The sequence below is a fragment of the Vanessa atalanta genome, chromosome 28 (assembly GCF_905147765.1).
Source record: "Vanessa atalanta chromosome 28, ilVanAtal1.2, whole genome shotgun sequence".
NCBI lineage: Eukaryota > Metazoa > Arthropoda > Insecta > Lepidoptera > Nymphalidae > Vanessa > Vanessa atalanta.
Window position 1 is genome coordinate 4487516 of NC_061898.1, and position 13688 is coordinate 4501203.

Consider the following 13688-nt stretch of genomic DNA (forward strand, 5'->3'; position numbering starts at 1 on the left):
ATATATTAATTAATATTATAACTGAGATGTATAAAAATAATTTCAAACAATTTTGCATTACCAAGCGTATAGCTAACACATGTATGTAACCTACACAGGAAGAACGGTTTTGGATGCTCCGAGCCCCGAGGGTTATCTTTTTATGAGACATTTACACAGAACATTTGCGGGGTTTAATAATTAATAAATATATTTTTAATATTTATCTATTATTTTTTTAGTCAAGAATTAATCATAATAATAATAATTTTACGATATTTTAGTAATATCAAACTTTGTTTCCTTAAAATTAAAGTGGCGATGATAACAATAAAAACGCCCGCCATTATTATTTCAAATGTCAAATTTTTAATTTCCTTGCAAACGTAAACGTGCAAATAAAAAAATAGGTACTTATATATTTTTTGATAGATTTAAATTAGCTAGACAAAAGTACAATCCCGTTTTGAACTTTTAAATGTTCCTCAGCTTTTTTTTTTTCTTTACTGACCCTAAGGGTAAGGAGGGACGGGAGGGAGATTGCCCTTGTAATCTATGTTTTTTAGGTATTGAGAGGTATAGTCCACAATGCTGATGTACTCAACTAGCTAGTTGAGTCTGTGTGCCCCAGATAAATATGTGTGGCGGAGACATCGATCGTCGCTGTTGGTGGTTCCCAACAGGCGAACCAAGTTGCTCGAGGAAGCGCCACTGACGCGCGCATTACGTAACGTGCTGTTTGGCGGTAGAATATCTGTAGATGGTACCTACCCAGACGGGCTTGCACAAAGCCAGTCTGGGTAGGTAAAATAAACCAAGCAAAATAGTAGTTTTGATAAATAAATAAATAAATTTTGTTCTCCGGCAATACAAACTGAACTGCTTGACTTAAGAATAATATCGACGAACATTGAAATAGTCATCGATCAGCTGAAAATTCGATCGATATAAACATTGACGACCTCAGCCCAACGCAATACAAATTAAAATATCCAAAATACGATGAAATTTTCACGCCCCGCTATGTAAATATCTTATCAGTTTTGTTCGTAACGTTACCGATGACCTGCGACGCGGTACACGTCTAGGAATCCAGTAACATAACTAGTAAACAACTAATGATAATTTCCCAACAATTTCACGCTAATAGACATATTTTCCTCATAGATTAGAAAATGCACTGATAAGAAATATTGTTACGTTTGACGCGTAAATACGATTTTTTTTGTTTTTTTTTGTAAACGCAAATTGACTTTAAACTTTACACAGATTCAAAATATATTAAGCTTATTGAAAATAGTTCTATTAAAAATGTTTTATTTTTTTAATGAAATAGTTGGTAATTATACAAGAGGCTAATCCGCTAGAAAGTTACTACCATCAGGGCCGGATCTACCATATGGCTTTTTGGGCTTCAGCCCAGGGCCCCGTGGATTCAAGGAGGCCTCAGCTAACAAGTCATAGTCAAAAATAGACGATAATGCGAAAGATCCATAACTTTATTAAATTATAAGTATGGTTGTAGCCCTGCGAGTCCTGTAATTAATCACACTAGCAGCCCGTAAATGTCCCACTGCTGGGTTAAAGGCCTCCTCTCCCTTTGAGGAGAAGGTTTGGAGCATATTCCACCACGCTGCTCCAATGCGGGTTGGCGGAATACACATGTGGCAGAATTTCGTTGAAATTAGACACATGCAGGTTTCCTCACGATGTTGTCCTTCACCGCCGAGCACGAGATGAATTATAAACACAAATTAAGCACATGAAATTTCAGTGGTGCCTGCGTGGGTTTGAACCCGAAATCATCGGTTAAGATGCACGCGTTCTAACTACTGGGCCATCTCGGCTCAAATTAATCAAACCCATTCAATTAATTTAATTCAAGTCTACGTTCAGATATGGCTTATGTGGATCCTAAGTAGTATTAGCTCAGGGCCCCCTAAACTTACGGTCCGGCCCTTACTACCACCGACCATGGACAGGTGCATTGCCGGCCTTTTGTGGAATGAGTAGGCCCTTTCTTTCAAGATTCTCAAGTCGTATTGGTTCAGAAAAGCCGCGGGCTATAGTTGGTTCAACAGAGTGATGGCAGAAACGTCTTTTAAATAGCACCGTTGTTGATTTCCGTACTTTATGGTGTCGCTGCGATCGTCAAGTACATAAATTCTTATTTTATCCGGACGATTCCGGGATGAAAGCTAGCATTTTTATAGATTACAACAGTAGTAATATCATTTAAATGTCCTATTGCTGAGCTTAGACTTCTCTCCCTTTGCGGAGTGTTGGAGGTTAATCTATCACGCTGTTCCAATGAGGTTAGATGCATGCAGGTTTCCTCACGATGTTTTCCTTCAATTCCGAGCGCGATGAATTATAAATACAAACTAAGCACATTATATTTACGAACCTAGGACCTCATAGCTTACATCTTTATAACCTAGCCACTACACTTACGAGGCAGTCGATTATAACACAAATATTATTTAACTTTAGATCGCGATTTTTTGTTTAAGCAATAAACATACCTATAAAAAAGTAGTTTTAGAGATCCGCGACTTGAAAATTTAAATGAAAAGACCCTTATCCTCATCACAATTATACAGACACATAAAAAAAATACTTGAATTACTTTTAATAATACTTTTTATAATTACCAAAACATATTAATATTTAGTATATTTCTATTTCGGTTTGAAGGGTGAGTGAGCCAATGTAACTAAGGGCACAAGGGACATGACAATTTAGCTTTCATGTTTGGTGTCGCATTGGTGTGATGTACTTTCTTGCAACCTATAGTAATTCTAAAGGTGCCCACTTTCCCATCCCATAAAAAAATTGTCATTGAATTTACGTTATATTTGTTGCGCCAAAGCTCTTTGGTGAGAGCCAGGTATCCTGGCCATTAGACCATATCAGAGCTATAACGTCCGGTGACGCTGTGAAGGCCAGTAGGGCCAACAGCACTACGTCACTAAGGAAAAAAAAATCTCTATGGTCTTCCAGGTCCGCATCTAGTGTCAGGTGTCATCATGTCCACCCGCTTAGAGAACGCCCTTTGAACTACGATCAGCTTTAGTGGCCAGAAAGATGAAACAAATTTATCTCTAAATCTATACATATGTCTAAATAATTACGGAACCACCATGCTTTAATTCGATTCAAACTTGACAGTTGTTTTTTTTTTGTGATCTGTCAATAATTTCAATTTATTTTCAACGTCTCACAGATTATAGATAACTTTTTCGGTCAATAACAATTGTAAACATCTTTATATGTGTAAATGTTGTGTGTGTCATTGAACTCCTAGAATACTGGACTAATTTTGATGGTATTTTTTGTATGTGATTGTCTGGTTCCATGGATTGGACTGGTTTATGTGGCGCTGTGATCTTGTTTATGGTGATGTCAGCTTGCATATATTTCCATCACCTTGAACTGATATAGAGTTCATTATTTATTAGCTGTTATTTTGTAAACGTTACATAATAAAGAAAAATAATCTTATTGATTGTCTAATAGTATTTCACGCTGCTTTTCCCGTGTTGGAGGGGGAGGACGTCGGTGTCTTTCATGTCGTTAAAAAGTTTTTAAGTTTAACTAGCAACATTCATAAATTCAAATCATTTGTAAAAAATATATGAATAAAAAAAAACAAATTATCCAATACAAGATTATATAGATGATAAAAAAGCGTGGAGTAATACTTGTTGACTTCCCGGCAGTTTATATTATATACATATATAATTGTGTTTAACTAATATAACTTTGTATTTTAAATGTTGATAAAGAGTTAGTTGTAAACTGATTAGATTGCCGGTCTTCTCAGCAGAATCTACATTCCGAACCGGCGGTAGCTTCACTTAATATAGTTGGTTTAATGACGATTCAAAAATGTTTGTCAAAGTCTACTCGAATAAAGTTTATTTTGATTTTGTTCTTGATTTTTAAAAACAACAATTTTCTATGTTTGTATGTAAGTTGGTCTAATTTTTATAAAATTTGTGTAAGGCTGCGAGACCGGGATTTTCTTTTCGAAATAAAAAAAAATATATAAAAATGTTGCTACACCTAAAATCATTACCTTATTTTTTTCATAATAATGAACTCAACAATTTTCCTCTATGACATATTAATTATTCAATGAGTGTAGTCATGCGTCATCTATTTATTCAACCGAAAATAAAAATCCATCCGTCTGTCTATTTAAAAATAGCTTAGGAACAACTTTTTTGGTAGACTTTGCTTCTACGCCAGCCATGCTGTAGTTATGTAGAAGTTTGTTAGTAGAAATTGCTACAACATTTTTTATCCTGTTTAAACTTAATATTCTATTTTTTTTTCAAAATGGCTGCCAACTTCAATCTTCTTATTTTTAGTGCGATGCATTTGTTTTTATTTACAAATCATTTATAACATTAAAATAAAACCATTGATTAAAATGTTAGTTTTAAAATTTAGGATTTGTTATAGAATTTAAAAAAAGTTATTGTCAACGTGTTTTTTTTTTAATATGGCGCCATTTTATATTTTACTTAGAGACTTCCCGCCTTTTTTTATTGACAATTCTTTCGTGCGTTCTTGACAAAATATTCTATAAAAATGTTACACTCATATAAAATATTGGTACTATAAATATTAAATTTCTGAGGAATTCATTAATTAATCTTTATCTAATAAAATCTTGTAAATGATTTTTTTTTTTATTATACAGCCGAAGTGTTTATACTTTTCTGTTTTAATTTTGGGACATATATAAAGGAATTTTATCTAAAGAGATTATAATTGATCAATTGAAGTTGGAGTATCAACTAGTATTGATACTGATTTGAGGAAAACAGAGATTTTAAATGCACGGTCTCGGTGAATCCCGGCGCGTATATACTTGCATCTTAATAAGATGAAAACGAGTCATAGGATTATTCACATAGACCTTGTTTCGTAATCGACTTAAAAAAAGGAGGAAGTTATCAATTCAGATGTATTTTTTTCATGATTGCTGCCACAGAAGGCTAATTTTTTTAACGTAGCATTAAAAAAAAACAAAGCACATGCTTTAAGAGTAAAAACTTTTTGCGAATTGAAATTTAATTTAACCAAAAAATAAAACAAATAGCTGACTTAATGAATTATAAAAATTTAAAATAATATTTAAATATTTGAAGTATTTTTAATGATAAAGACCTTATTAGAAGCATCTTTAGCCTATTCTAAACGAAGAAGGAACACAGATAAACGAATCCTAGACATATATATTTTTTTTTTACTCAATAAGACAGTCACTTAAATGAGAACATAATTATAAAAATTGAAAACATTAAAATATTCAAACAAATATTATTAGACCTGTCATTTATCTTTTAAAATATATTGTGAGCTGAGATTTAAATCCGTTTATTGAACGTTAGTTTTTTATAGTTTAAATATATTACGTATATAATTTGTGCAATTGATTTTAATCTATTTATAAATAGGCAAAGATAAAACCAGTTCAGCCGTTGTTTTCCTCTGTTTGTGAACTGTTTTTTTTTGTTTGACGCCATTAACGAGCTAGCGCTATGAATTGAAAAAAATATATAACAATAGAAAAAAAGATACGTGTATTTATGTACGCGCTATAGAAGTTTTACTTCATCGGCGTAATTAAAAATAGGGTTTTAATTACATGCGAGTAATTAAAAACTTTTTTTAATTACGCCGATGAAGCTTAGACGATGATGTTTTTGTTCTTTCACTACATATTATATAAGTTCCTTACATAACATTAAAACAGATTGTAAATTTTCCACTGCTGGGCTAAGGCCTCTTCTCCCTTTGAGGAGAAGGTTTTGGAACATATTCCAACACGCTGCTCCAATACGGGTCGGTGGAATACAAATGTGGCGGAATTTCGTTGAAATTAGACACATGCACTTCCTCACGATGTTTTCCTTCACCGCCGAGCACGAGATGAATTATAAACACAAATTAAGCACATGAAAACTCAGTTGTGCCTGGGTTTGCACCCGAAATCATCGGTTAAGATGCATGCGTTCTAATCACTGGGCCATATCGGTTCATATACTATATAAGGTGTACCATTACACTACTAGGTGTGAAGTTGTCTATCTTGAGTGACTTGACAGTTGACATTTGACAAGTGTCGGCTTAGCGAGCAACTTTATCGTGTAGTGTAATGTCAACAAATTTTACTATACCCTGTACAAGATAGCTTGATCTTTTTGACAGATGTAAATTTTTCTGATCGACATAACTTTGCAATGACGTACATATTATTTTCTTAATTTAATTATTTTAAAAATTGTAAAAATATTTAAAAAACTACGTATAATACAACAGTTTCTAAAGATTCGAGCGTTATCCGAAAATTTTAAAACTTTGTCTATTATATATTATTGCTTCAAAGTAAAATTTAAATAGAAACAATGAAAATAATAGACGCTTGTACATTGGTCAGACGGTAGGGACGCGAATAAACTGCTACAAATATCGATTACAAAAATCCTTATTAAGTTATTGTTACGAACGGTCCTTTTGGTTGAGGTCTCTTTGGCTAGTATAACTCTTTTTAGAAAAATAAGTTAAAAATAAATAATTGAATTCTAATTTGAATTACGCATTCCATCGGCTGTTATATATGTTATATTTTCTGTTTCCCATCACTAGCCCGTCTGTCAAAAAGATCAAGCTAACTTGAACAGGGTATAATTTACTAATTTCTCAACTGTAACTACACGAATGTTTTAGAGAAGTCCGTCGTGAACGATTGAACGATTACATTGAATGTGAAGATACCCTTTCGCGAGTCGTAATTTCGAGTTCGTTTAACGACCGTGAACTGCAATTGTCGTTTGTATTTGGCGCCACATGTTCGGAAAAAAAGTCATCGTAAAATGATGGAGATATAACTATTAATTCCTTATCGTTCACGGTATTTTTCATTTTTCTTTTTAGGTTAATGTTTGTTGTGCTTTATTTTATGTTTTTACTAGCGACCCGCCCCGCCTTCGCACGGGTACAATGCTGATACTAAATATACTACAGAATGTCTTTATATACAACGTTCACAGCTTTTCGGTACATGCTGTAAAGGGCCACATTGATCTATATTAAATGCACAATGTATTTAAGGTACTTTAAATGTTGAAGAAGAGTAACTACTGAGTTTCTTGGCGGTTTTTCTCGTTAGAATCCGCATTCCGAATCGGTGGTAGCTTCACTTAAGTGTGTTAAATGACGATTAAGAAGTGCTTGTAAAAGTCTACTGGAATAAAATAATTATATTTTGATTAGATTTGATTTATAGGTTTTACTCGCTGTGCCCGCGACTTCGTGCACGCAAAAAAGTTTTTGTGAGAAAAATTGAAAGTCCCGTCAAATTCGGTCAAGTCGTTCCAGAGATTAGCCGGAACAAACAAACATACAAAGCGGTTATTTTAATATTACAAAAAGACACTCCAATTTTATCATATGTTTTATGTATATTTGTTTAGTATTATATCTGTGAGCCGTTACAAAGAACAACGTCTTAACATTAACACATAGATTTGAATTCATAAATACAGACAACACGTTGGTTGTCATTTCCTTTACAATGTAATGAGAGAAAGGGATAAAGTATATTGCTTATCTTTTCTGACACAGCTCGTATATATATATATGTAAATGTATATTCAAGTAAACTTCACAATGAAGCGTTATTGAATCTTCGATATTAAAACACTGGTAGCGTTTTGGGAAGCTGCCTTTATCGAGAAGAAATGGCAATAAACTCGGATGTAGCTGCATGTACATGTTGGGGTTACCTGTACATACAACAACTATTTGATTTGGACGTAAATGTACTTTGTGGTGTAGGTAAGGCTTTTGTGTAATTGAAATCTATCGATGAGTTTGTGTTTCTGACATGTTTGTACCACAAATGTTACATTGCCTGAAATGGGTAAACTATTCTTTGTTACTACCGCACTAATGAAAAATATTATTTTTCTCTTTTAGAATGACTATTCATCATCTTCGAGATGACGAAATAGCCAAATTTGTAAACACATACGAGGACAGTGAAGATGGCTTTGAAGACGATGACAGCGTTTCAGATCCAGTTTTTGATGGATATATTAGAATTTGACGGATGAAGAGGAGTTTTCTAGTGACGAAAATGAAGGTGATACCCTAAATCTTGATGAGATAATTGAAAATTAAGATGAAAATCGATCGCCTATATCTACTGATGTGTTAGCTAGCGCTCAACTCAATCGAAAGGACACGCTAATAAATCTCAAAAACTAAACCTGAAATGGAAGAAGCAGAATCTGCTTGCGAATGATGAGCAGTTACGTTTTCTAAGAAACGAGAACACACCAATATTAGAACTAGATACGCCCATTCGGATATTCTTGTGTTTATTTCCCATGGATTTGATTTTATTTCGACACAAACTAGTAAATATATTGTGCAAAAAGATCCCAATAATACTTTTCGCGTTTCCACATCAACAGCAATTGATTGGCATAGTGTATCTATGACTTTGTTTCACCTTCCTCGCGTCGCCAGTCTTTGGAGTCTTATTATTGAAACTCCTTTTATTCAAGAAGCTATGCCGGTAAAATTGCTTGAAAAGATTCGAAGGTGTATTCATTCCAATGACAATTAACAAATTTTGACTCCCGAGCGAGATTTCCACTTGCCACTTACCGATGGTAAGTGGCAAGTGGAAATCTCGCTCGGGATCTTGATATGATCTATCGTTAACACAATAGGTCATATCAAGATTGTATCAAGCCACCGTTGAGAGCCGGGCGGGCAAACGATGAACAAACATTTCAAGAACTCGTACTAACAATATGCCTTAACTATGTCTTGTACTCACTGTGTTTTGTTCCATTTTATTAAGTATTTTATTTTTAATTCCATATCACCTATTACTAAACTCGTTTGTTGCTGTGGTACGGAAAAGGAAAAAGGTTTTATTAAATCTAACTTAAATATAATATAAAGCATTTTTAATTAATATCACAGTCCCGAATTCGACAGATTATTCAAAATACGACCAGTTGTTCAAAAATTGAACGAAACTTTCGCCAAAGTTTACAAATACATCCATAGAAATAAAATTGAAGAGATATAACCCGAAAAAGCCTCACAAATGTGGCTACAAGATTCACGTTCTTTGTGGAGTCTCTGGGTTTCCTTACAAAATTGAACCTGAAACTGGCTCCGAAAATATTGTACTGCCCCATTAGCCTGATCTGGGTGGGCCTATTCAAATGTTGTCATGCGTCTATCACGAGGAATACCTCGCAATCAAAATTATAGACTATATTTTGACAATTGTACGTCGAATGCTTGTACAATGTTTTTAGACATAAACATAAATAAATATATATTTATATTATCGTTATTTATATATACACACAAATGTAAAGTGAATGAGAAGCTTCCAGTTCATTCAGCTTCATTCAGCTTTGCTGCCCCAGGCCTCTGACGGGCTTAGTCCGCCAATGAAGCTTAAAGTCAGACGATCTTCCCAAAGATCACTCCGTCCATTAGTGAAAATCGTATGAGAATCGTATGAGATTTTGAGTTCATCGCGTTCAGACAGACATACTTAGGGTTTGATTATATGTGATAATAGTTTCCTTGACTTTGTTATATTAGATGAATAATACACGTAATGACTGTACGACTACAATGCGCTAACTAAAAAACCCCAAGATGTAAACGAGGAAGACGAGACACTCAATTAAATTAATAAATGTTTGTACCTTTATTACTTTAATTCTACACTAATACTAACTTAACCTGCGATTTTTTATAAACACACAAACTTCCGATCTGTAAAACGTAGGTTGTCCACCAGGGCCGGTCCGTAAGTTTAGAGGGCCCTGGGCTAACACTACTTAGGACATATTTGAACGTAGACTTGAAACCATAGGACCTGTTTAATTTAATGAAGTTATGGATTCTTTCGCATTATGGTTTATTTTTGACTTTGACTTGACTTGGTTGGGTGTCTCTTCAATCCACGGCGCCCTGGACTGAAGCCCAAAATGCCATATGATAGATCCAGCCCTGTCCTTAACCCCTTGAGTTCTAAAACACATCATCCGCTACACCCTATAAGGAACCTGCCAAATTTCTACAAGTTTGTGGGTGTTAATGGACACCCACAAACTTGTAGAAATTTGGCCTGCCTGATAATTTGGTCAGTGGTTCGCGTATGTATATAGATTATAAATGCGAAAGTAACTCTGTCTGTCTGTCTTTATCATGGCCAAGCCACTGAACCGAATCGCGAGCTCGAATTCCAAGGAAGGACATAGGCTTTTGATGCCTACTGAAGACCGATTCCTAAAACGCCAGCGAAGTCGCGACCAACAACTAGTAACCTATATTTCCTCATCACGTGTATATTCTAATGCCAGGAGTGAAGATAAACAATATTGACCTTGAATTGGTATTACGTCATTGATCGAGATCTTATTACGATCTTTGATGTTATGTTTAGTCCTGTAATCAACCCTAGCGTCGCCCTTTTCATACACAATTGCTAAATGAAGTGACATCGTCATATATAGAAGAAAAATTATTATATTTTTTTTTTCATAAATTGAAACAAAGGAAATTATTTTCGTTAGTGCGATTTTTTTTTTAAATAACTGTTCAATTGACAAATATATTTAATATATAATTTATATAGTTTAAGACAAATTGATATATGTTTTCGCATATTATAATGTTTTTTTTTTTTATCGCCATGATTATCTTCCATAGACCTAAGACAGTCAACGTATCAAACCCTCGCCGCTTAACTATGTGATATTTTCGGGTATTTCTATATCCTAACATTTATGATGGACTTGATTTTATATAATTTTCAATGTTAATAGATTACCATTAAATGCGTCTATTGAATTGATATGTTCATTAGATACGGGGAAAACAACAGACTTTTATTAATCATAACGTCATTAATACCTCAAGAGATGACTGACGGAGTAGGTACGGATTTTCCTAATTAATCGTTCATTTGTAGTCTAGGTTAACTAAAGCCTATTCCAATGGAAGTAGGAAAAAAATAAACAAACCTTAGATTTACGTATTTCATGCGATTTGCTAATAACTCAGCTATATTGTGCACTACTGGGAGTTTATGATTAATGTACCTTTATTTATAATACAACACTGTTGCATTTTACTACTTATGTTCCACTTTAATTTTACTCCAAAAATTCCGATAACAGTTTCGTCGACGTTCGAAACGCGATTTTTTCGCAAACCCATAGTGATAATCATAGATTAATCAAGCTCTCGACCAATGATATCGCGTCAATTTGCTGTCAAATGTTGTTTATTTGGCTTTTCTCCTGTTATGGTTGGAATCGAGTATAGCGTGATATCATATTGAACGACCCATGAAAAGATGGATGGATTGTGTGAAAGATGACATGGCTGGAAAGAATGTTATTTGTGAGACGACGTCAGATAGAGAGAAGTATGGAAGATGAAGACATGCTGCACCGACCCCAAGTAAATTGGGATAAGGGGAGGAAGATAATCATGATGATCGTTCGGGACGACATCGTAATTGTCATCGGCATAATTAATTAATAAAAGTAGTAATTGTCTATGGGATTATCTAGTACTCATGATCAGCTGGAAATATAGGTTTGGTGGCTATAAAGAAACGGATGGCACCTAATTATTATCAACACAATATTTTTCATTCCGGTGTTTGAATTAAGTGCGAAACAAATAAAATTATTTGTGTCTAAATAAACTGTCAAAACTCATGCGTGGGAATATTAGTGTCCAACAGTGGTTCTTTAAGTACACGCACACTAGTAAAGTAATATGACGTCAGGCGAGTGTCAAGCGTAGCTGTAACGCACACTAAGATAATAAAGTTGATTCGTTTGTTTTAGTTATTTTGTAGTGTGTGTGTGTATGTAGGCATATAAATAATATTAAATTAAATTAATTTTAACTTCTTAAATATTTATATGATTATTTATATTTTTAGTAAAAAATTCAAGAATTATACTTGAATTTAATGTTATGTGAAATGTTTACACGTTGGAATTGTGTTTTTTTTTAATCCAAATATCTGTTTTTTGGGGACTCTCCTTTGGAGGTTCCGAGGCGATACCCTCGGATGACCCCCTCCCCTTAAACAGACTCTATATTATAAGATAATACTAACATAATAATATATACCAATAAAAATACATATAAAATATACAAAACATGATCTCGTTATAAATAGAGCAAAAATTATTTTATACGTTTTGACATAAAATTGACAGAGGTCGTCGCGATGCAGAACGTTTTTTTTTGTTTTTTTTTTTTTTTTTAAGATAAATGTATACGTATTAAGTATATTCGAAATAAGTAACTTTAAATTAAAGGTTTTATAGTGTAAAGCATAATTTGTAACGGACATTTTTTTTTAATTTATAGACGTCATTGCGATCATGACTTGATATTGCTATAAAATCAAAATCAAAATATACTTTATTCAGGTAGGCTTTTACAAGCACGTTTGAATCGTCATTTAACAAACTATTTTAAGTAAAGCTACCACCGGTTCGGAATGTTGATTCTACTGAGAAGAACCGGCAAGAAACTCACTAGTTACTCTTTTTCAACATCTATACAATACAATCATGTTAGTTTTAATTTAAACAATTATAATTTGAACAATTATATATGTACGTTATATATCCTGCCTGGAAGTCAACAAGCATTAACTCAACACTTTTTTATCATCTATATATAGTTTCAAAAAATGCTTTCCGAAACGGTTGTAGTGTTTAAATATTGACGATTCAAAAACGCTTCATTGTGAACTTGAATAAAATTGATTTGGTTTGAATCTTACAGCGCCATGGTCTTTGTGCGGTGCTGACATAGCATCAGGCACCGATTTGCTCCGCCTACCTATATCATAATAAAAACAAAGCGGATATACATTCCCGGTAGTGCGTAACGACTCTTCGCCTTCGTTAATAAATCTCTGCACGTTTAAACAAATTGTAAGTTACTAAATACTCAATTCTTTTGAAACGGAGAGTAAAGCTGTGCTGTTTAAGCGCATATTATACCCTGTACAAGATAGCTTGATCTTTTTGACAGACAGAAACAGAAAATGTAACATATATAACAGTCGATGGATCGATGGAATGCGTAATAATAATAAGCTCTAAATTTCTTTGAAAGGAGAGTAAAGCTGAGCTGTTTAAGGACATATTAAATATTATTTGTGTGTGTTAACAACCAGGGGTCATACTGCACGCCCCAACGACTATTTTTTTTATGGCATTGGTTGGCCGACGAGCATATGGGCCACCTGATGGTAAGTAGTCACCACCGCCCATAAACAAAGGCGCTGTAAGAAATATTAACCATTCCTTACATCACCTATGCGCCACCAACCACTCACTACACTGACTCACTCACCCTTCAAACCGGAACACAACAATACTGAGTACTGCTGTTTGGCGGTAGAATATCTGATGAGTGGGTGGTACCTACCCAGACGGGCTTGCACAAAGCCCTACCACCAAGTAAACTAAAACTAATTGGAAATGTTATAAAAATAACTATATAATATATCTTAAAAAAAGCCACACGCGTTTATATAAAAAAATTGCAGACATCCTTTCTAAAGAAAATTCCAGAGGCGGAAACTAGTTAAACAATAACTGTTCTAT